The sequence below is a fragment of the Sitophilus oryzae genome, unplaced genomic scaffold, assembly GCF_002938485.1.
Source record: "Sitophilus oryzae breed Bouriz unplaced genomic scaffold, Soryzae_2.0 scaffold_499_pilon_pilon, whole genome shotgun sequence".
Taxonomy (NCBI): domain Eukaryota; kingdom Metazoa; phylum Arthropoda; class Insecta; order Coleoptera; family Curculionidae; genus Sitophilus; species Sitophilus oryzae.
The window spans coordinates 4,016,068-4,040,150 of NW_022147083.1; positions in this window are offsets into that span (position 1 = coordinate 4,016,068).

The window sequence follows — 24,083 nt, forward strand, 5'->3', positions numbered from 1 at the left end:
GTCAAATATTTATTGTGATACTAACATAAAATCCCATATTTTTGCCAACTAGATTATTGGAGCATAATAGATTTTATGCACCTCCATAACTTAATGTGACAATAAACATTTTTTGAAAGTCAGCTCAAAATGTAGTAAAGACTAGAGGGACTATTTTACGAAAAGAAAATGGAAAATATTTATATTAAAATTTATGTTGGGGTGGGGTAGTTTTTACCCTTCCCGTATTTTTTCTTGAATTTTGTGAAAGTCAAATATTAGAGAATTTAGCAAAACATAGACAGCCAAAATATCATTCTAACGGTTCTTAAAATATCTGAAAAAATGTGTTTATTTTTTTTAAGCTTGATGCTCTCTAGCGGACAAACGAAGCACTTTTGTATAGAGGTAAATTGTGGCCAATAAACTTATTTTGTTCTATATCCACGGAATGTTGGAACACCCTATATATCTTTGATATTAGATATTATTTATTTTTCATTACTCTGGTGTTAGTTTGCCTGGTGTACTAAAATTATTGATATTTGCTATACTCTGCCCAGCAAAAGAATATATTATGATAGTTGTTTATCTTGTTTCAAATAAATAATAATTAAATATTTTATGTCATTATATTAGAGCAATCTTTAACTAATATAGCAGATAAAAAATGTTAGATACTACTAGCCAGGATATCCTCTGTTACTTCCATTTAACAAAGAACAGTGTACCATAAATTATAAAATTGTAAAAAATAATGATACAAAATTGTCAAAAAAATTAACCCATCTCCGTATTTATAAATGTTTTGTATAATATTTTTATGTTACCGTAATTTGTTTTTCTTATTTTTACTTTACAAACTAAAAGTGCATCATGACCCGCACTATTGTGAAAATTATCGACATTTGCTATAATCTTTCTTGTACTTTTTTCTAATTATTTTTTCTATAAATATTAAGTTGAAGCGATTTCATTGTTTTTCATTTCATTTGTATCAGAGTTATTAAATAGTTGAAAAAAGGGGTTTTCTTATTTTTTATTGAAAAAAAAACCTACACACCACACGTTTGGTATTTCTGATAAACCAGAGTTTTATAACTATCGTGGAACTCAAATTTCATCTAAAACAGTAAATAAATATAATCTTTCTTGTACTTTTTTCTAATTATTTTTTCTATAAATATTAAGTTGAAGCGATTTCATTGTTTTTCATTTCATTTGTATCAGAGTTATTAAATAGTTGAAAAAAGGGGTTTTCTTATTTTTTATTGAAAAAAAAAACCTACACACCACACGTTTCGTATTTCTGATAAACCAGAGTTTTATAACTATCGTGGAACTCAAATTTCATCTAAAACAGTAAATAAATTTATCTTTGACCCTTATACTCACCTAAAAATATTAAAATTATTAACCCTTAAGTACATATTTAAATAGTCGCGTCCATACTAACAGACCGTCTGAGAGACGCATTAAAAAAATACATATTTTGTTCGTGTCTAACAGATTTTTTGTAAGTGGAGTGAATCATTAGCATTAAAACTACAGGAAAAAAATATCTAATGCTTATATTATGCGAACATGTTTTATATTTTTGAAATAAAAGTACTCGTTTGGGATTTTTGTCATATCTTTGTTTCTCATCGAGATAGACAAAAAAACGAAAGGAAAATGAAAAAATATATTTATTATTATATTTAGCTTATAAAAATCTATCTATTAAGCACAAAAAAGCAAAAGAAAATATAAAGAATAAAAAAATGACAATGCCTAAAGATAGGCTTGTTCCCTACACACTTTTTTGCGCATTCCAAACAAATTGTTCTATTCACTTTCTCCGATATTAGTTTACTGATCGTTGACATCCATATTTTCATCATCTATAACAAAACATACACAGCTACATACCATTAGATATTAGTTAAAACCCGTTTTTTTACCTTCTAATTCAAATTCAGAATTATGATCGCCCTCTATGGCAAAATTTTCGCTACATTCGGATTCTATGTCACTATTTTGCTATTATCGCTGCCAGTCTCTTCAAACCGCTCTAGAAGAGTATCCTTGTAATTTTTCTCTCCATAATTCACATGTTTCAAGCTACTAGGTGCTTGATTCATACCACAAATTAAAAAAAAACTTCCGTTAACGCTAACACTCCGTCTGTCAGACGACATCGACAGTTTGAACTAAAATATTTCAAAAACTACACACTTTCGCAAATTGCCCTGCCGGCCTTTAACTTGTTTTGATGCGTATTGAAATTACATAGTTGGATGATAATTAGAAGTGGAGAGGAGAGGAGATATCATATGTCCAGCTAGTCCGTTGCGTCTGTGAGACGGGGTGTTAGTACTTAAGGGTTTTAAATATACAGTAGTAGTAGTGAAATAGTAAATATTATAGTAATAGGTATTTCAAAATTCAAAATTCAAAATTCTTTATTCATGTGAATTACCATTAAGGTTACAATTGTCAATGTTATCAAGTCTTGCAAGATACAAAGTAAAAAGTAAAAAAGTAAAATGAGGTAAATATGTTATACATATATAATAAATATAGAACATTACAGTTAAGATTTACACATTAACATTCTCAAAGCACAAACACATTAAAAGATAACATAGCTAGAGAAACTGAAAGAAAGGTACTCGTCTTGCGAGTAGAACGCATTTTCAGTTAAAAATGTCCTCAATTTAATTTTAAAATCCTTGTTTGAAAAATTTTTGAAACATTCAGGCAGTTTGTTATAGAATTTGATAGACCAATACCCCGGACCATCCTGACACCTTTTTAGACGCCAGTATTCTGTTACAATGTTATTTTTGTTTCGTGTATTATAGTCATGAACTTCGCTGTGAGTTGTGCATGAGACTATTTTATTCCTTAAATCTAGTAGGTTGCGATAAATATAAAGAGATGGCAATGTCAGTATTCCCAGAACCCGGAAAGCGCTCCGACTCTATAATCTAAAAACCCTATGGGTTTCAGTAGAGTGACCCCATACTTGGATGACATATGAAATATGACTATGGATAAAGGCGAAGTAAGCGAGTTTCAACGTTGTCTCCCACAAATCGCGTCAACGTGCCCGCCCCATTGAAGCCTCGGATCCAGATAAACCCCGAGGAATTTTACCTGTTCCCTGGAAACGTGAGTGTTTCTCATAGAGAATATTACTTGCTTAGTTTTTTTCTGAATTTAACACTAATTTGTTCGCATGAAACCAATCACTAGCTCTCGACCGCACTCTCCCGGAACCCTCCAAAGATTCTGCGAGTGTTTCGCCCTTACAGGCAATTGTAGTGTGTCTGCGAACAAAGTAAAACCTGCCTCACTTGCTGGTAAATCATTTATATAAATTAGGAAGAGAACCGGACCGAGTATAGAGCCCTGAGGAACCCCAATGTTTACAACAGTCTCCCCAGACACCGTACCCCCCACCCTTACCTTTTGACATCTATTTTCTAAGTAAGACCTCAGCAGTTCCACACTCTTTGGCGAAAAGTTATATGCTATGATCTTTTTAAGGAGGATACCATGGTCCACACAGTCGAAGGCCTTGCTCAGGTCACAGAACTACACTTCATCCAATTTCTTGCAATTGAAGGTCTCCAAGATATCCGAGACTAGAGCCGAGACTGCCTGGACTGTGTTTCTGTTCTTTCTAAACCCGAATTGGAACTCATTAAAAAGATTCTGGTTCTCAAAAAAGTTTATGATTCTATTTACCATACAACGCTCAAGAATTTTAGAAATGATAGGTAAGATAGGTAAGATAGAGATAGGTCTGTAGTGGGATGGCAGACTCTTATCTCCTTTCTTGTAGATTGGAATAATTGTACCTTTTTTTAAAACGGATGGAAAAATATTTTCTCTAAAACACATGTTTATTAATTTAGTTAGCGAAGATATTATAATGTTTTTTTATTGATTTTAATACTCTAACGTTCATGCCAGCAGAGTCCCGACTTATTTTGTTTTTTAAGCAATTTATAGTGTCTCTGATCTCATTGTTAGTAACCTCTGTAAACTCAAAACTAGTCTGTGACCGCACTATATTAGCAAGGTTATCTAATTGGTTTGAATCTGATACTGGGATTTCACGTACCAGATCAAGAGCAACATTAGCAAAATATTGATTGAAAATATCTGGAGTTATAGTACAGTTTTCAAGGGTAGGCTTACTTGTACTTTTGCCTCCAAGCACTTCTTGCTGGATTAGGTAGCCTGGTGTAGGCAAAATGTCCAGTCGACAAGGACATTTTTCAAGTATATTGTTTGTATAAATTTATATAACAGATATTACTAGCCAATTTTCCTTACATAAACAAAAAAACACACACACTTTTATTACAAGAAATCAATCAATTATTTCGCTAAGATCACCAAATAGTATCTTCGATATATTGGATCTATCTCGATATCCATATTTAAGCACAGTTAATAGTAGCTAAATATACTATTGTTAATACTTGAATAATGGCTAATACAAGGGTATCTTCCTAAGTCGATATAGATCTCGCAGTCTGTAGTATTAATTATTTCAAAGTATTATAACGTTGCGCCTCATTGTATATGATTCACCTGAGCAGGTACTTTTATTTTTCTTAAACAAGAAGAACTCAAACGTATTTGAATCTAAATTATTTGATTATACGCTTTATACAGGGTCCGGCAATAGTGCGTCGGGCATCTGTAGCTCCTAGAATAAAGAACTTGAGAATTTTGTTTAAGTGCGAACCTAAAGTATGTGCCAGGATGTATTTCAAGAAAATATTTTAACTTCTATAGGGTGGCTCAAAAAAGTGTGAGTGGACCTTGATGATTTTTTTTAAATGGAATACCCTGTATATTATTGCATTTTTGGCTCCTTTCAGATCACTTTACATAACCCTAAGATATGAATAAATATATTTTGATAGTTTTAGAGATATTAAAAAATAAATAAAAAATATGTATTTTTCAGCCCTTCTTAAAAAAATTATTAAAAATACAAGAACTGTCCTGAAATAAAAACTATATTAGGTATTTACTTTAGATGGTCTGTACTTACTTTGCTATAAATATGAAAATCGTAAATTATACAGAATGTTCAAAATTCTGCGCCAAACTTTCTAAAATATTTTTTTAATTGAATATAGTTTTTTATTAGATGGAGAGCGAAATGCAACATTTTTGTATTTAGAGTATTTCAAAATTTTTAAACGGTTTCGTAGATATTTGCTTGAGATTGCCATGGCATTTTCCACAGTAATTTTTCATCAAAGCCACCCAATGATTTTTTCGTATTTTAAATTACTGAAAGCGCCATATGAAATAATACTGCGCGTATTCAAGTGAAACCGTTCAAAATTTCTGAAATACTCTAAATACAAAAAATGTTCATTTTTTAACTCTCCATCTAATAAAAAAATAATATACAGGGTGTTCCATTTAAAATAACAAAGAAAAATTATTTTATATTTTAGAAAGTTTGGCGTAGAATATTGAACATCCTGTATGATATACGATTACCATATTTATAACAAAGTAAGAACAGGCTATCTAAAGTAAATACCTAATATAGTCTTGATTTCAGAACAGTTCTTGTATTTTTAATAATTTTTTTAAGAAGGGCTGAAAAATACATATTTTTTATTTCTTTTTAATATCTCTGAAACTATAGAAATATATTTATTCATATCTTAGGGTTATATAAAGTGATCTGAAAGGAAGCCAAAAATGCAATTATGTATAGGGTGTTCCATTTAAAAAAGATTATCCAGGTCCACTCACACTTTTTTGAGCCACCCTATAGAAGTTAAAATATTTTCCTGAAATACATCCTGGTACATACTTTAAGTTTGCACTTAAACAAAATTCTCAAGTTTTTTTATTCTAGGAGCTACAGATGCCTGACGCACTATTGCCGGACCCTGTATAAACAAAGATTATACCAAATGTTTTTTATGGCATTTCCAAACTTGACAATAAGTTCGAATTTGAGCATTTTTCACAGTCAACATTGATTTTCGTGTTTCTCCTTAGAAAATACAATTAACTTCATATGCTCCATTTTTTTGTTTGTCTATCTCTGGACAGTGCTAGTTGTGTCATTATTTTTTGAACATTGTGTGTCGAAACCTTAACTGATTTGTGGGCCAGACTACATATGGCTATATTTCCCTAATCGATAATAATATTTACATTTTTTCTATAAAGGTGTGTCCAGACCAGACGAAACTAGAGTGAGACGAGAGTGAAGCAAGAGGGAGATAAGAGCAAGACGAGTACGATACATCTTCTATCCATTTTTTGAGGCGAGCTTGCGACGAGACAAGCGAGTTGGATCATACTGAAAGGAACCCAAACACATTAAATTGTAATTGAAGATAACAAACGATGGACAATAATACAGTAATAATTTTTTTAATCTTTAACATCGTATTTTTTTATATCGGGTTTTCCCTGTTGGTTGTTTTTCCCTTTAACCCTTTTAAGCCTACCGTTAACCCATTTGTTTCGAGACACGACGTCTTTTACAAAATGCATTTTTAACGTTTTTCATAACAAAATGTTAAATAGAAAAGTTATAGGGAAGATTAAGAAGCACATTCTAAAATTAGATACTGTAGAGTATACAGGATACTTCAAAAAATGTTGCGGATATAATGATATACGAATATATGTTATATCCGCAATACCTTTTTGAAATATCCTCTATATACTCTACAGCAATTTTAAAGTGTGCTTCTTAACCTTCTCTAGAACTTTTCAATTTAACATTTTGGTCGTTAAAAACGTATTTTGTAAAAGACGTCGTGTCTCGAAACAAATTAAGAGTTAAATGAAATATGAATGATTAAATGAGAATGAATAAATGGATAAAAAAAAGAATAAATATAATACAATGAACCAAATACCATGTTAAAGATACAAACATTATTATTGTATGCGTTATTATATTTGGCCATCGTTTGTTATATTCAATCACAATTTAATATGTGTTTGGGTTCCTTCACAGACCTCTCGCTTGCCTCGTGGCAGGCTTGCCTCAAAAAATGGATAGAAAATGTCGCTCTCGTCTCGCTCTCGTCTTGCTCTTGTCTCGCTCCTGTCTTGCTCTCGTCTTGTCAGTTCTGGACGCACTTTTTGGTGTTCCTAATTGTTGAACGGTATCGAAGATATTCGCGGTATTATATCACCACTCTGATGTGATTTAGGGCCTATTACTGGGAGGAAGTCAAATATCGTCGTTGTTGAAGACGATATGAAAAAAATATATAAATGTTGCATAATTTATATTATATGTATAAAAATTCTGTAGAGACAATTTACAACACTTTTAGATTAGATTATTATATTTTTAGAGGTGGCTTTCGGCCTGATCCACTGCGACCTTGTAACTCTCTCATACTCTTTTGATCCTTAGAATACATTCTCCAGTCCTATCCTTCACACAAAGTTTAGCAACTTGGAGACTGAACCCTCGATGTAGCTCCCTGGCAATGACCTATCATTGCCTATTACCGAGAACCGCACATTTGTCAGGGTGTGTGTCGTTTCTTCTTCAGATTGGCAGAACATATATATAGCTTCGTCTGTCAGTCTCATCAGCATTAGATGCCTATTACAATGCCCTGTTAGTAGACCTCCTACAGATTTGACTGTTTTTCTGTCCTTGCTTATATCAAGCCTACCGTGAATTTTGGCGAATGTTCTACAATGACCTTTCCCCTGTCTCTGCTCTGGTGAGTTTCTCCACCATTCTAGAGATTTGTTGGCCACCCATTGTTCCGTCATTCTCGTGATCGCCTTTGCAACGCCGTAGAAGGGTTCTGGGCTTATGAAGGCATTGATGAGCCTTGTTTGGCCCTTTCATCTGCCTTTTCGCTACCCTTGTGACCTCCGTGCCCTGGCACCCAGGCCAACGTAACAATGCTACGTTCGCCTAAAGTATTTAGAACACGCTCACAGTCCCACACTAGTCTAGAATTAACCTCCGCGGAGCCGAGTGCCTTCAGCGCCGCTTGGCAAGATGGCCACAGAACGATTTGTTCTTTGTTGCCTTATTACTTCTTCTACACAATAGTGGATTGCTGTTATTTCTGCCTGGAAAATGGTGACATCCTTAGATAGGCTTACGTGGAAGGATCTCCCTTCTGTCGGCCCTACTATCCCAGCTCCTACGCCTTCTGACGTTCTTGAGCCGTCTGTATGCCAGGTTGCCTCAGCTTGAATGGGTACATCTTTACTCCAGTTTTACTTACTTTGTTGTTCAAGCTATACTTTGTAGCTGTTGCATCAATTGGTAATCCCATTACTTTGTCTGCTTTTAGCTCTTCGATTAGCTTCTGGTTAGCAGCACTACGCGTCTGGCTTATGTGCTGCTGACCGTGAATTAACCTGTACATGACAGATCTGGCTTCGCCTTGTATAAAAATATGTAGTGGTGGTAAGTTCAACAAGAGTTCCATCGCTTTTGTGGAAGTGGTTTTTATGGCTCCAGTTGTAGCGTTTTTTAAACAACTACCACTGCGAACGGCAGCTTTTCATCGGAGAGCAGTCGTGGATAAGGTTGTTGGGCACCAGGCATGTACAGAGAAAGAAAACACAGTTGTATGTTACCTAAAACTAATGACTATATTTACTCATAATGTTCTTTGCTGGTACATGACATTGTAGAATTCTAGTAAATATATATAGTGGTTATATGTCAAAGAAAGTGGTGGTAAGAGTTGTACTAAATATCTATGAAAACGACTATGATAAAATACAAGACATGTAAAGTTTAAGAGAATGTATGAAATGTAGCATTACTTTAATTAATTTGATATATTTTATATGATGTTAGAGTGCAATAATAATATCTATAAAAAAGTAATACTATTACAAGACATAATGCAATGAAACCTAAGATCTAAATTATATTTTAACTACTAAATCAACATGAATGTTCTTAACAATCTAACCACTCAACATAGTCTATACGATATTATTTAAGATGTACGTTATTGTTTAAGACTGTAAATGTTTTAGATGTTAAATGCAAAATTATAACTTAAATCTACACTTAGCTGTTCTTTATGCAATCCTGCTTTAAACAGTAACAGCGTGAGGTGGTCTCGCATCTCTGTACTCAGCCATCCAACACAACCAAAGGGGCCAGAATGAGGACACCATGAATTTATACAGCCATAACTAACTAGCTTATAGCTGGGAACGAAGCAGCATGGGACTCAAGCTACATCCACGCTGTGGCACTTATATGTAAGAAAAAATCATTATTACTGGGGACACTCCTCCACAGGACATCCGTACATAAGATAATGTCCGTACATAAGACACTACCCGTACCTTGGACACAGTCCGTACCTTGGACACAGTCCGTACCTTGGACACAGTCAGTACCTTGGACACAGTCCGTACCTTGGACCCTAAAAATATGAAGCTCTTGTTTAAAACCAAACAAGGTCTAATAAACAAAATAAACCTACCTCGAAATACTTCCGAGGGCTCAATAAATAATAAACAACATGTCCTTTCTTCCATGTGACATTCTGGAGGACAAAAGAAAAGGGACGCCAACGTGGCAGCAAAACACAAATACAAGTTGGGGCATCCGTAACTCTACCCTAAAAATATTCAATAATAATATCGAATCTATAAGAGGTAATAACTCATCTTTACCTGTAACCTCGAAATAGCAGCTGATTCAAATTATACAGCAAGATTTAAATAATCACCATTTCTAAAAAACTGGGACTAATGGCGTCTGACAGGCCAAACGGTCAAACCAAAAGTGCCGTTAAATCATAAAATAATAAATACAAGAAGAAGTGTCAAGTCAATGTTAAATTATGGAAACAGCGTGGCTGCCTGGGTAACTAATTTTCAGATATGGCGGCTGGGACATTTGACATGACATAGACATGACAATTTTAATTTTATGAAATTTATTTCCGTTTCCGGTTTTTAATGGCGGGCTGTTCAGGAGGTTTAAATGAGGGTTAATATACTTTTTACTCTTTCTAGTAGTAAATAATACAACAAAATTACTCAAAAATATTTATTTGGAATTTAGAACAATGTAAATATGCAAATCAACACAATTAAAGAGCTATAAACCAATAAACTACTGTATCAATATCAAATATTTAAATAATATCAGAGATGCTGTGTTAAAGTGAATTAGTAAAGTAACAGAGTGTATTGACTTACAGAAACTTGAAGATAAATAAATGTTTTCACAGCTTCACGGGCATAAAACTTAATAACTGGAAGCAGGAAAAAGGCAACCGGAACCCACACAAAACCTGAAATCAAAAAAAAATATGTAAAAAACATAAATATAGGTACATAAAACTTTTGTGAATCAAACAGGACTTGAATGAAAATAAAATGAATAAAAAATATTATACATATACATCTAATACCTCATTTGTATTTTAAAAATAATCTACATACATAGATTTATAGCATTATTGCTATGAAAATACATAATAGGTACCTATGTGATATGTAATTACGCATTTCTGTTCATCTTGTAGAAAATTAATGTAGGCTAATAATAGTTCAATAATCATAATTTACCTTGTATAACTTGCTTTCAATTGCTCAAAATCACCGATCTGTCTTTAAAGTAGAGACACGGAAAAATCCTTGGCAAAGAATATCCCAAGATCCTTGGGTTTAAAGCTAAAAAAATATAAAAACAGTTAATATATTACCTATTTTTACATATAATATGGCCCATACCTACTACACGCAGAAACGTCGATTTCATCATTTTCTTCATGTAATTAATATCATATATACTTTATTAAAGTGTTAACAAGGAACTTTATATCAAAAACATCTTTGTACTTATAAATTTCAGCCGAAATATCAGAAACAAACTTCCAATCAAATCTAAACGGCAAAAATTAAAATGGCGCCCGACCTTGCCAGAGGCCTCGGGAGCTGACGCTGACACACAGACAAAAGACAAAAGAACAGGACGCCGACATGCATAAAAATGTTCCGTAGCAGAAATTGACAGAAATCATATAGAAATATTCAGATTTTTGTCTAGGACAGTCTAGAAGGCCATGCTTTCTGCCTGGGTAGAACCGCGCCACAACTGTTTCCAATTTTCCGGTTTACTGTCACCCCCCTGCGTTAAATCACAGAGAGTTGACAGAAGCGATGTTGACAGCGCGCGCCTCCACAGAATAGTAACAGGGTTGTGTCGAACGATAACAGGGTTTGCAACTAGGGAACGTAAAAATTACGCGTCAAATAAACTATCCGGCCTGAACGAGAGGGAATCCGGTGATGATAGGCCAGACATCATATATTATATATAAAAAAGACATGTAACGAACTAAAAACGTTACACAGTTACACACAGGCACGCACCATAACTTGTGTGGAACTTAACAGCCTTACCGCACCCAATTGCGATGTCTTTGTCCACCACGCCATCGACCCGTAATGGGTCGAAACCATGGGTCTTACTAACCTTGTGTACAGCCATAGTCATTTTAGGGTTAAGTCCCTAGTTTGTTTCACACATCCTTCTGCGCCTACCTAAAGAGATGGCAGCTTTCTGTGTTGCCTTCGTTATGTGAGTATTCCATTTAAAACATTTACAACGTTATTAATAAATACATAAATATCATTGTTATTGAAAACCCAGTATGCGATAAAATATTTTAGAAAATGCACCTTTATAAACCATGCAACATGTATATAAAACTTTGTTTCGTATCTTCGTCAACAACTGTAATGGGCCAACCTGAATATGAACTTAAAATACTGAAGAGAAAATCTAATTGCAAAAAATAAAAATCGGCAGTTCTAAAATAAACTGCGCTATACAACCTGGAAGTATGACAGCAATGAAAACTCGTTAAAGATGCCTCCTCGATACGAAACAAAATTGATATTCGCTGTTCATTCTACGATTATGCACGACAGATTTGCTATTCAAACAGAACTAATTCGTGGAAATTGAATTTTCAAACTCAAACAGAGATATACACGTAGGTATTTGTAGAATTGTTCGATCGTCAAATATAAACCGTCATTTTGTCTCTTGTTGACACTGTAATAGCCTATCGGTTTCTCACACGATTTTATTTCTGATTGAGTTATAAAGTTTATCAAACAGAAAATGCAAATAAAAGTCTTTTGACATTTTAAATTGGAAAAAGTTGAGAGTAGATTAACTGCAAGTAATTAAATATTGTTTTAAGTACAAACCAAACTGTACTAATATTAAACTATCTTATAAAACTCACCTAACGATTAGATACACATTGGATAAACAAATTCTGACATTAAATGTTAACCAGCAAATTCAAAACTATCTAAAATCATATTTTAGTAATGCTCAGTTAACAATGAAGGCGAGACAGATTTTATTCAAGCCAAATTTTTGGAACTGCACAAACTAATTGTCCGGTTGAGATGTGAAATTCCGTTTGTTTTTTTTTGAAGGTGGGAGGCTTTTTGTGACTGATATTTATATTTGCATGATAATGATTAATAGTATATTATTCAACGAGCACATAATGGTGGCTGTCATTCACGCGGATGAAGTTTATGACACGAGCCGCAGGCGAGTTATGCGAGTTAGAATAAAAAATTAGATAATATTAATATAAGTTTTTATTTTTAATGTCAAAAAAATATCCACAACAGCGCGACAACGCAACATGACGTGGCATTTCAATGCTTTCATATCCACCTTTGTTTTTTATTTTGTGCGTACAATCGCATTCCAAGCCGGTTTGGATCGAGCACAGCTCTTATTTGGAGTTTGGATCGAGATATCCGTGGAAGCGGTGAATAATAAAACCATTATTCATTAGTGAATAATGAATATTATTATTATTTCATAAACTCATGTGTAATAATCAAATTATAGACGAGTCGTGGATAAATTCATTTATTAACAAAATAGTTACATATCCTACTGACTTCGAAAGGCGTTAGATGAAAACGAATTGCGACCTATAGTGCATACCCAACCCGCATTAGCAAGCGAGAGTCCCACAGTTTTTTCCAATAACAAGGGGCCGTGCACTGCCGAAAACACAGAGACCTGTGAGGCCTATTGTGTTTGTCCCCTTTCTATATCTGCGCCCATTCTCCTATCCCTATGCCCTGCACTAACATATACAGGTCCTTGATAGGATGGCATAGTTCCTCCGGTTCGAGCCTAGCTTTCCCAAATTAGAGTCCCAGAGTTAAGACTAAAATTACGTCAAAGTATACCTGACGTGGAAACGGACAAAGAAAATCAAGTCGAAGAAATAACCATTTATGATTCAACTATGGAAGACAATAACTAAGATGAATAATTAGATAGATAATAAAAAATTATAATTTGTGTGTATGCCATGTTTGGAATTCATATGAAATTTCCAATTAGTCTATATTAATGCTTTACTTGCTTTTTCTTTTACCTTGCTGTTTTCTTTTTAACGTTTCTTTATTTAATAGTAAAATGTATCATAAATTATATATATTTAAATGTAGATTTTATGGCCAACACAGATTTTATAACAACAGTTTTTTTTAATATTTATCACAAAATACTTTAAATTAAAATAGCCCTGTTGTATAAATTAATATTTTTTTATTTTTACTTACTATCTATTTAAGCTTTAATTACTAATAATTTATACACAGTAGTGGAGATTCTGGCATTTTCAAACATGTCGTTAAATTACTAAATGGCGACCAAACTCCAAAATTTCGAAAGTGACTTCCATACTTAATTTAATTATTAGTATGCAAAAAATAAATATCATCCATATTAAAAAGCCCCCCTCCCCAAAACTCGCGGGATTTGATATCTCAACCCGACTATAATGATTTCTGTTTACTTGCTGACTTTACGATTTACTGGTGCAATTTGGTTTGTGCAAACCAGTTTGCGCAAATTAACTAAGGGTCTAAACGGTCCTTAAGCGTATGTTACATTTTTTATTTGTTCAAACGCTCAAACGCATAAGTAGTGAACGTCACGCATTTGTGTGGTCCGCACATATTATAGTCTACAACACCTGACTTCTTCACACAGTTTCTGTAACAGGATTTCTATTATATTATCTACTATCCCATATTTTTTTAGTTGTTGTTGAGGAGGGAAAAATCTTGCATGAGACACCCCGAAAGGGTAGTGCCGGATTCCTACCGCCTAAAAAAACCTTCTCTGCCCTACCACAGAACCGCATTGGAATCCGCTTTCGCATTTCTTCAATCCGGCCGTTGTCCTTAATCTTCTTCTACAAGACATTGTATCAACGGTGTCTCACAAACAAAAAAAAACTGGACGACAAGAAATCGGTTTGTTAAAGCTTACACTTACTTAGTCGGAGTGCTTTACACTTACTTACTCGGAGGGACTCCTCCTCTTTATTTTCAATAATATGTCTTATAATCATTGTAACTTTGTCCCGGGCATTTTCCCCGTCAACTAAGCTATTTGCTACATTTCCTATGTTGAACACACTTTTTTTGTATCTTGCAAATATTGACTTCTAATTTGATCCCATCTAAGGCATTCAAACTGACTTTTGTTAAAGCCCTGAGACTGTATGATGAGTTATAACTCGTTATAACTCAAGAAAGGGGAACACACAATAGATCTATAAGGTTATTAACTCCCCTCCTAAACATTCTACATTCTACAAGGCATTCAAATAAAGTATGTTCTGCGTCATCCTCGGCATGACAATATATACACTGAGGTGTGATCTTTTTTTTTTTCGAACAAAGAGATATTTACCAAAGCACCCATGACCCGACAATACTTGCGTTATGTAGTAGTCTACTTCTCCGTAGCCTCTAATAATCCACTTTTCAATGTTCGGGATAAGTTTATGTGTCCATCTGCCATGTTTACCATTTTCCCATTTATTTTGCAACTCAGCAATCATTTTATTTCGGGATTCTTGCCTTGGCAACCCACAGTAAGTAGCATGTCTTGCTTTTATTAGAAGCTCTATTGGAGGAATTCCAGCTACAACGCAAGAACCTTCACCAGATATTGTTCTGTATGCAAAGTTGTTTGCATGATATTGTTCTGTATTATCCTCGGTATTATCTTATAAGCTTTTGCAGTTGTTTTTATATTCTGCGTTATAGTATGCCATGCCGGTGCTGCATACAGTAATTGCGAATGTACCACACTTGCCAGAATACGTCTTTTGGAGGGTTTGGGACCCCTGATATTCGGCATGAGACTAGTCAATGCCGAAATTATCTTCTGCCCTTTAACAACAGTTTTATCAATATGTACTGCGAACCTACTATCTCATCCAATTTCCTTTTTGTCTTTTGTATCTTCTTTAGATTTTAAAAACGCAACACTATACTAAATGTTCATCCAGCTTTTAAAATAATATTCTGTCTTGTTATAATCTTTCTGAATACTTTTTTCATAATGTATTTGTTGCTATTTCTGCCAAATTTGTAATAATATTTTACTGCCGTCTATTGAAAAAGTGATTTTTACAAATTATTGACGTTTCAAAGCCACTATGTATAGCTTATTGTACATCTTTCGAATTTCAATGAGTTGGCCTATTTAGATATGTAAAAATCTAATATAGCGCTTATAAGAAAAAATACAGGGTGATGATGGTGATCAAAAGACGAAAAGTAATAAGAAATCTGAAAATACCGTTGTGTAGCTAAAAAAAGTGGCAATGAAAAAGTGCCTTTAGTTTTCCGATATCATGTCAAATAACGTCAGAAAAAAAGAAAATCGATATCTTTATTTTTCGTATATTTATTTTTCTCGAATATCTTCGGATCTTCTCGGGATTTTAAAAATTTCTAAACAGCATATTTATTAGACACATTAATGTACAATTTTGGCTTAATTTAACCATCCTCGTATCTCCTGTAGTTTTCGAGAATTCAATGGTAGGGGTGGAATATTAATTAGCCTGTATTTTACTATGTAACTTTTAACCCATTTTGAAGAAAAAGCTAAGCCAGAGTCAAATTTCGAAATTTCACTTAGGTCGATTAATAAAAATAACATAATATGATGCAGATTTTATTTGTGGCTCTGTAAATGTTATATCATACATTGTTAAAATTTAAAGAAAAACACCTGTTCAATGACAATAATTTAAAAGGAATCTCAAAATATTTCAGAACATAAAATATGATTTTAAAACAAAAAAAGTCGATATTCTATAACGGTATCCATAACTTGTTGTTTGATGGCCCAACGGCAATACAAATATTTAAGCTTATAAACTACTTCAGTTCGAAAATTCAATTTCCGGGAATTAGTTTTGTTTGTATAGGAAATATGTCATGTATAAAGGTAAAATGAACAAGGAATATCAATTTTGTTTCGTATTCAGTAAACATGCCGAGATTTTTTTACGGGCTGATACTTTTATGGAATTGTTGTATAATTTATTTCATTGTCTTTTTGTAATAACTAGCAGCTTTGGTGAAATATCTCAATAACTTGTCTGAAGTATCTTGTTTGTATGCACTAGAAGAATTATTTATTGAATTTACATACCTATTATTAATTACTGCGAGACCTTATTATTATACCTATATTATTATTATGCGAGACCTTGTCGTTGGTGGGGAATCTCCTTAGCTCTGGAGAATCTCTTTGGTACTTTGGCTGGGTCTAAGCAGCGTCTCATTGTCTTGTCCCTGGCTGTAGTATCGTGGCTAAGGAATTATACCAAGACGTATAACGATGCCGGATGGGACTATTCTGACCGTCATACTAGGCACACTCTACTTTCTGTGATCATGTAGAATGTATTATGTAGAATGTTTAGGAGGGGAGTTAATCACACACACACCGCGACCTTACAGATCTATTGTGTGTTCTCATTTTTTCAATTAGAACGAGTTATAACTCACCATACAGTCGCAGGGCTTTAACAAAAGCCAATATCTGAGACGGTTCCTCAGAAGCCAGCTTTCCATTCTCGACATCAGCCGTACTAAATATTATGGCACGAATGGTCGTCAATTTGGCGCACTCCTTAATTTGGTCTCTATTTAGACCCGATACCAGTGTCCAATGTCCAATATTAAGGAAAGGGACTAGTGGATTGATTTTTTGGACCCGTTTTCTTATTTTATTTTTTTTATTTTTCTCTAAAACGGATCTAACCATTTTCACACAAGCAAAAACGTTTATAGAGAATGTATTTTTCTCAAAATATTGATAATATAACAATGTTTCGATTTGTAGGAGATCTGGGGACATAGTAAATAAAAAAATGCTATTTTTACTTTTTAGTTTTCTCTTTTATAGGATAGAAATCCAGCTCTTTTCTGAAACCAACAGCCACAATAGTATAAACTTTATTTACCTAGAATATTTCGTTTGAAAATGAAACTTTGGATGTTAGAAACTTTTCAACCTCGTATATTTAAAACAGTTTATATCATTTTGTCAAAACTAATAATTCATTTTTATAATGATATTGAGGCATTTTAGTTATTTATGCATTTTGCACATTTATACAAAATTATGCATATTTTAGTTTTATGCATTAATAGTATTTATTCCGTACTTTAATGGTGGCTGAAAATGGAGAGAAATTAGTAAACTTTTAGGTCAAAACTTTGTTAATACTGTGATAATATAAAATTACTAATTTCAGTTAGAAGTGCGCCTTTTTGTCATACCAAACTTTATAACAGAGATATTTAAATTTCATATTAACCTTCAAAGCTAAATAAAGAAATTTGGACCTGGCTGTAACGTTTTTAGTTCGTTACATGTCTTTGTATATGATATATGATGTCTGGCGTATCATCACCGGAGAGTGATAACGTCCTTCCCTCTCGTTCAGGCCGGATAATTTATTTGACGCGCTTGGCGTAATTTTTACGTTCTCTAGTCAGCAACCCTGCTATCGTTTCACTGCTCTGTGGAGGCGCTGTCAACATCGCTCCAAGGTCTCTCTACGCTGTGGACTCACTTTTGCTTTTGCCGCTCTACGGTTACCTTCAGAGCCCTGCTTGGAGAAATTGCAATTATTTAAATCTTGCTGTATAATTTGAATCAGCTGCTATTTCGAAGCTACAGGTAAAGATGAGATATTATCTTTATTAGATTCGTTATTATTATTGAATATTTTTAGGGTAGAGTTACGGATGTCCCAACTTAACTTGTATTTGTATTTTGCTGGCACGTTGGCGTTCCTTTCCTTGTGTCCTCCAGAATGTGTATTGGAAAAAAGGACAATTGCCTTTGTTTATTATAAACCCCTCGGGAGTATTTCGAGGTAAGCTTATTTTGTTTATTAGACCTTGTTTGATTTTAAACAAGAGTTTCGTATTTTTAGGGTCTTATAGACGGACTGTGTCCAAGGTTATGGTCCAAGGTATGGACTATTTCCAAAATACGGACTATTTCCAAGGTACGGGTAGCGTTCCCTTGTACCATTATCTTATGGACGGATGTCCAAGTTACGACATTGTCCTATGGTTGGATGCCCTATGTACGGATGTCCTGTGGACGAGTGTCCTCAGTAGGAATGATTTATCTTACATATAAAGTGCCCCAGCGTGGATGTAGCTTGAGCCCCATGCTGCTTCGTTCCCATTTCTAAGCCTAGTCAGTAGTTACCACTGTATTGATTCATGGTGTCCTCATTCTGGCCGCTTTTGTTGTATTGGCCAACAGGATCGCCGACAGACAGTACAGAGATATGAACCCACCTCACGCTGCTACTCTTTGAAACAGGATAGCCTCAAGAACAGCTAAGTATAGATTTAGGTTCTGGTTTTCAGTCGATTTTCAGTCTTAACATAATAACGTACATTTTAAATAATATCGTACAGACTATGTTTAGAGGTTAGATTATTAAGAACATTTATGTCGATTTAGTAGATACAATATGATTTAGTTATAGTTTAGTTTTCCATAGCCTTTCCATAGAACATATTTAATATTATTTACATATATAGCTTTACTCGACATATAGCCACTATAATAATTATTAAAATTGTACAATGCTATTTACCATCAGGATACATCATGAATGAATATAGTCACTAGTGTTAAGTAATAAACAATTGTGTTTTCTTTCTCTGTTCATGCCCGGCGCTCAATATTTGTGAGTGAGATATTGTAAGTTAGTTTCTTTCCAGTGAAATACCTTATCCACGACTGCTCCCTGATGAAAAGCTGCCGGTCGCAGTGGTAATGTTTTATATAAAAACGCTATATGGTTTTAAATTTTAAAACGTATTTTAGTTATTGTCACTGTTTTTTTACTACTATTACTGCTACTCATTCATAAGGAAGGGGCCATAGTATAAAGTAATAACTTCGTGCATAGAACTTTTAAAACTAAATTAATCTTATAACAGAAATTTCTATTAGAAGTAAGGTGGATATTTTTGAAATATTCACCTTTTGGGTACTGACATATAGTAAAACAATTACTTTTTTAATTACATATTCCTTTTCGTTCAAGAATGTCATAGTCGGACAAATTCATCAAAACAATTCACCGAAGGAGAAATACCCGAAAACAATTGATCGAAAATAAAATTAACCAAAAAGATAGTCCTCCAAAAAGAAATGTCATCCAATTACAATTGAGGGAAATAAAAATTGAAAATGTCGATTTTAGGTAAAGTATTGCTCCAATACAGGGGATTTAAATACGTTCGATTTAATAAAAACCAAACTAAACAAAAACAAAACATGTTTCCTCACCCCAGCCTTTTTGATACAAATAACTGTGGAGCAACAGTTTCTGTTTACCACATACATGTTCGCTGATTACAAATTCGATTTGTTTCCATTCCACGTGTTTATGCCGGATGACGATAGGCACAATAAATACAATTTTCCAGAAATTGGCAGGGATGACAATGACAATGGCCTGACAATGATAACGAGTTGAGAATTATTGTATTTTTCAGTCAACCTTCTGGTTCGCTAAAATGTTCTTAGGGAAATTATGATTTTAGGCAATTTTCCATTAGGGCAATCTTCGATTTGGTAATTTGCTTTGGGTCAATTTTCCTTCGGCTATTTGTTCGCGAACAATTTTTCTATATACAGCTATGTGCAGTGTCTAATTCATTCTAACCATGGTTTGTGGCAAAAAATCAGAGTCTTGTTTCTTTCAAGGGTGTTGAATTAACCACACTGTAAAATAGAGCTGCTGCCATGATAGAACTTTTATTTTGTCCCAAGCAACCATCAGAAAATAATTAGGCGGAATGTGTAATTTTCTACCGCACGCATTTTCATAACTTACAACAAAGAACCTATCTCAAATTCCATCTTTCTTGTAGTATAACAACTGGTATAACAATTGATATAACAAAGAGCCCTATCTCAATGTACAGCTGGTTCCAAAAAAATGAATACGACTCTTTACACATTCTTTTCGAATATTTGAGCAGTGTATATTTATGTGCCAAGTATTTTGACATGTTAAGGTTATTGTGACATTGTATAAAACAACTTTGCTTTTGACAAAGTGGCAAATACCTTTTTCAGAACGTCAGCATGACATGAGTAGAGAAATGGGGGCAGGTATCATAGAATATACTGCCCGAAATAATAAAAATATATTTTAAATTGTAGTCAATTTTATTGGAACCAGTTGTACCTCGTCATAACGAAGAATTCTAGTATTTGAGATAGGCCAAATTTTTAAATGAATATAAAATGAAAAAGGTATTATATTGAGATTGGCAAATTTGCTATGTTAAAAAATTACCCAATAGGCATGTTATGACGTTGATATCTCAAAATCGCCAAAAATCGAGATACGCCTTTTCGTCATAAAGCCGATGATTTTTTTTTCTTTCTGAGGTTTGATAATTTGCGTCGTCTTGCAAAATATGTTTATGCCAACTTTTTGATAAAATATTTTTGCTACCAAACATAGTAAATTTAATATGGACTTGGAAACAGAGTAAAATGTTAGTATATTGAACTGAAGTAAATCAGTACGCTAGTATGATTAACTGGATAGTGACGATATTGTTGAGAGTTCAGTGGCATCGGAAGAAGATGATTGTGTTGAATATACTCGGCAAGTTGACGATTCTAATTTTTTGATTGGAATTTGTAAATATTTGTTTGCTATTTATTGTAGGAAAAAACAATAGAAGAAAATCCGGGTCCCCTGGCGAAATCTGCGCATCGAAAATATTAAAAAGAAATATACGGACAAAAACGACCAGTATCAGTAAGTAACTTTCAATAACAAAATTTGCGGATTATCACCTATTTTTGAATATATGAAATTAAGATTTTGGTACTACTTGACTTTGCGGATGAATTTACGCAACAGAACGTACTTATTTTGACAGGTGACATAATATAATTTACGAGTAAGATTCACAACTCCCATCTAAAAGTAAATTAAATTATTTCTTTTTTTCTATAGCAACTGTTAAAATTGCCTTATATCTATCAAAAATAGTAGATAAAATAGTACTCTAACCGCAAGGGTAGATTAAATGATACTTTAACAGCGAGGATAGGTTAAAACATTATTTTTCTTCTCGCACGTTTTTTAATTGCTTCCATTTTTGAACATGTTTGTATTCCTTTCATAAGTTATTCGGGATTTAAATGGAAGTAGTTTGGATATGGCGTTTGTCGCCTCAACCTGAATATCTGTTGAAAATTTACTTATTTCGTTTTGAGCCATTTCCAAACTTTTGCTCCAATTCAATCAGCAATCGACACGAAAGAAAATTAAAAAATATTGACTCAAAACTGATAATTAAAGAGAGAGCTATATTTATTTGTCAAATTACATAGGACAAATGCTATATTAGGACATAGGACAATAGCTATATTTATTTGTCAAATTACAACGCCAACCCAGCACAATATTTTTTCTACTCGTAATAAATTCCTTGAAATAATAATTTCCGAATATTTTTTAAAACGCAACTCGCTATGGAAAAAAATATTGTTTTATCCAGGACGATAAAATTGTATTATCGTCTTAGACGGAGAGCTGGATACATAAAAGAACCTTATCATCATTACATGGCTAATTGTTTGTCTGAAGTATCCTGTTGTGTAGTCATTATGAAATAGTCATGTCTGCCAGCGCGATCCCGGGACTTAAAGCGGGGGCGACCAATCGAAAGGGTGAAATTTTGACACTAAAATTATTATAAGGTACACGTGTTATAATTGCGAAAATAGATTTTATTTATTATTAAGAAACGTGTAAAACTGTTGACAGACATTTTTCTCGTGGCTAAAATGCCGGCAGACAACCCGAACGAGGCATGGAATTTGACACAAAATAATCATCCCATACATGCATATCCATTGGTGGAATGTCATGTTTATTTATTTAAAAAGCCGTATGCAAAAGGACAAACAAAAAAAACGTGGCTTAATCAGCGGTAGACAGTTAGGTTAGGTTAGGTTAGGTTAAAAAACGCGAATTACTCTACAGGATGAAACTTGAATAAGTGCAAATGTTTTCAGAGCTGGTAGATCTCGATAAAAGAAACGTATTTTCTTTTTACCGTTTTCCAAATAAGTCTAAAATAAGCGAGTTATTCAAGTTTGAAAATTTAAAAAGAAATTTATTTATTTTTAAATAATTTTGTGAGACACTTTTTTTTCATAACATTAATGTCGTAGCCATAGAGTAAAGCCGTAAGCATGATAGGTTAAGAAATAATTATACCGTTGGTAAATTTGCGGTAAACAGGCAGTTCTAAAAAGATTTCTAAAATATACAGGAAAATTTAAAAATAATGCACGATTTTTTACATTTTTTTGTCAAAAAAACTCATAGAGGTGTTCCTGGAGTCGAAATTATATCACCCTTAAAAGTATTTTCACTTATTTAAGACTCATCCTGTATAAGCGTTTTCAGAAAACGCTGGCCGCATTATCAATTGAAACATAATACCTGTAAGTCTATAAAAAAATTACGGTGCAGATATCGACTCAGAGGAAGACTCATTTGTGAGAGCGGGGATCTGCAGGACGATGAGTCAGATACAAATAGTGAAACAGAATAGTAAATGTATGATATCTGTTTTGAAATACTAAAAAAATATATTTACCTATAATATAATCGTATACATGATTTATCTATTCTTAAATGGATGAGGCGGCCAGCGTTCTCTGAAAGCGCTAGAGTAATATATCGCGCTGTCGCTCGATAACTGTCTGCATCTGATTTAGCCACGATATTTTTGTCTGCCCTTTTGCATGCGGCTTTTAAAATAAATAAATATGACATTCCACCAGTCGGCATGCATGTATGCCATATTTTTTTTTCATTCTTCAAATTTTATTTTTTAATAATTTTCGAGATAATTTTAAAATTTCGTGCCTCTTTCGCGTTGTCTGTCGGCATTTTAGCGACCAGAAAAATGTCTGCCAACAATTTTCCACGTTTCTTAATAATAAATAAAAGCTATTTTCGCAATTATAACTCGTGTACCTTATAATATTTTTAGTGTCCAAATCTCACCCTTTCGATTGGCCGCCCCCGCTTCAAGCCCCGATCGCGTTGGCAGGAATGACTATTTCATAATGGCTACACAAAAGCATACTTCACAAAAAAAAATAGCCATGTAAAGGTAGGTGTCCACTTGAGAGAAAAACTCTCGACAGCGGCTCTCGAGAGTACTTCTCTCAAATGGACATAGTTCTGAGAGTAACTATTGGAGAGTACAAGAAACTATCACGAGAGCCTGCGAGCCGAGCCTTGGACTTGCATGTGGACAGGCTTTTTTTGATAGTTGGAGATTCGCTCTCACATTTCAACAACACTTTGAATTTCGCGAGTACTCGCAGAGAGTATTTAGGAATTATAGCACCGTACAGACAATGGTCATCTAACGAACTTTATAAATTAATTAGTATTTATGAAGAAAATTCCATTCTATGGGATACAACGTGTACTTAGTACACATAAAGAGAAAAAAAGCTACAAATTGCAGGAGTCCTTAACTATTCTACTAGGTATACAAAGGTATACAAACGGGTATTCGGAATAAATATTCACCTAAAAAGAGTCACACTAAATTATAAACACCATATCAAATTAAAGTAATAAATACTAAAGGTGCGTATTCATTATCCGAACGAACGAACGAACGAA